The sequence below is a fragment of the Penaeus chinensis genome, chromosome 16 (assembly GCF_019202785.1).
Source record: "Penaeus chinensis breed Huanghai No. 1 chromosome 16, ASM1920278v2, whole genome shotgun sequence".
Taxonomy (NCBI): Eukaryota; Metazoa; Arthropoda; class Malacostraca; order Decapoda; family Penaeidae; genus Penaeus; species Penaeus chinensis.
Genome location: NC_061834.1, coordinates 29,465,230 through 29,467,729, shown reverse-complemented (window position 1 = coordinate 29,467,729; position 2,500 = coordinate 29,465,230). Strand labels below are relative to the sequence as shown.

Genomic DNA, 2,500 nt, shown 5'->3' with positions numbered 1-2,500 from the left:
CATTTTCATTATATTGTCACACATTTCAAGATCTCTCATGTTTCATAATATTTTTATAATAAAACGTATAAATCATTTTTTAAAATTCTTTTTCCTTTAGTCCCACTAGTCCTTTCTGTCGTCAGATCTTCGGATGTAGGAAAGCTAAAACAATAATGTGTGTGTGGGTTTCATTGTGTAGAATATATTTCAATCACAAAAGAAATCGATATATATGTACCTTTTAAATCAATATTTTCCTAAGAGAAATAAAAAAATGTATAACAAGCATACTATAAATTGAGGGTTATTGTTTATAAATACTTGTTTCGGAGAAGAAAATAACGAACATTCGTCTATTCATATTTTAAACAAAATAATAACTATCAGAGTAATCTACACATCAACGGGAAGAAATAGAGTCCAGCTGATTGAATACCAACAGACTTCAAATGAGCCGGTTATGCCAACGGTTGCATTTTAGATAGACCTTTTAAGAATCTTCTATGTACTTTCAGTTCAATAACCCTGATAAATAGATATTAGATAACATTAATCCCTTGTGTAATGAGGGTGTGATAGGATGGGGTGCTTCAGGACCTGCTAGAGGATAAGTACCTAGTTTCAGTTCATAGTTCTACTGACGTACACACATTAGTTAACTTGAAGATGTATGGAATCATCAACTAACACCCCATTTTTGTCCATCTGAGGTGTTACCAAAAGCATTCGCTTCCAAAGAATGCGTACCTGATTTCAGAGGTTCCATTGGCTGATTCCGAAGCCCGCAATTTAAATAAACAGTATGGAATATGTCAGATTTGCAATATCCAAAATAGTCTACAAATCGCTTTAGGCGTATCTACTCCTACAATATTCCCAGGACTGCGCACACGCACACGCACACGCACACGCACACGCACACACACACACACACACACACACACACACACACACACAATAAAAAATTCATTTCCATGTATTAGTAACCCTTGCGTCTTATTCTACACAAACATCAATTGCATTTTAAGTTCAATGTATTTATATGAACTCTCAGAAACTCGTCTTAGCGAGAACATCGAATGTATAAATGAGCTTTATTTTCTCATCTAGCATTCGCTGCCAAAGAATGCTTACCTGATTTCAGAGGTTCCATTGGCTGATTTCTGTGAGCTTATATTACCAAAAAGCTTTTTTTTCTCAAATATTCATACATTTTTGCATGTGTTTTAGAGGTTTTCTGCCTTAAGATAATGTATATGTATATGGTTAAAGACTTTCACTTGTCTTTCATTTTACATTAAATAAATATCACACGTTTTCCTCGATTAAGAGCAACCAAAACTTACTTGGTGAGCTTAACCTAATTGTAAGCACTACACTTTCTCCTTCCATCTGTTTGTTATTGATGTAAAACAGAATTTGATTCAAAACATGATGCGTAATCTTGGAAATAAGCACAAAACTAGTTTATATAGCATATGACTTTATAAAATATATCATAAAACGTATGGATTATTTTTATGACAATATATGTGGTTTTGCTTTGTTTTTCGTACTATCATCAGCATGTAAAAGTAATTACCGAAAAAAAATATGCAAATAATACAAGTATGTATTAATTCTTACTTTTCACAATATATTACACAATATATTATCATGTAATCCAAATGACTGTTACCTTTTACTTAATTATTGACTTTGAAAATAGATGGCTCCACGTGTGTTTAATCGCCAAGGAGTCAATTATTAATTTTATTTAGCCCAACTCTTTAACCTTTTCCTTAATTTCCGAAAAAAAAAACTTTTTTTTTTATTATGATTAGTATTGTTAATACCGTCACAGCGTAAGGAAAAATATTTTTGCCAAAAACTGAAGGAAAGTGGAAATCAGCTGAGCTAGGCTTACTATTACTATTTTAAATTTCATCCAATCAAAAAGTTTAGAATAATAAGAAAAAAATAAAGAATTAACAAGTGCCATCCTGATGGGCAAAAATGAGCAGCTCACAGCATGCACACAACTCCTAGAATCTGGACCAGCAAAGAAAAAACTTTGCCCGGTCATCTCTGGTGTATAATGACATACCAAAGCGTGAGTAGCATTTTCATGTTAGTTTTAAAAATCTTTTAATTTTTTCGAATGTTAGCCATCAAATAGATTTCGTTTTCTTAGTTTCGCAACGTTCAATTCTCTTTGTTTGATGGTAGACTTAAAAGGATTTAAGCAGTTATGTTCATTGGATATTTAACCAAAGTATTGATCACCCTCACACAGTTCTTAATGTCATGTTTTCTCTAATTTCGCACGAACTGCTAATAAAGGGGTGGGGGGTTGCAGGGGGCTTGCTCCCTGTCAGGGAATAAATAGAAGGGAGGAAAGGTTAGGCATTCACCCTTCGCTTCCAGCCACGGAGGTCCCTCATGGCGAGCCTTCGGGTAGTCCCTCGGCCCATCTCTAGCTCCTTGTGACAGGTCTGGTCGATCTGTCCGAGCCACAACTTCCTAGGTCGTCCCACGG

General features: G+C 34.6%; 1 protein-coding gene across 1 annotated transcript in view; it reads left to right on the top strand.

Annotated features, from left to right (window-relative positions):
* Positions 1-75, top strand: part of LOC125033422 (ras-related and estrogen-regulated growth inhibitor-like) — a 9,379-nt gene extending 9,304 nt beyond the window's left edge. The window contains exon 6 of the mRNA XM_047624905.1: positions 1-75. This exon is cut by the window's left edge and continues 896 nt beyond it. The gene's annotated coding sequence lies outside the window, so the exon portion shown is untranslated.
* The last annotated feature ends 2,425 nt before the right edge of the window (positions 76-2,500 follow it).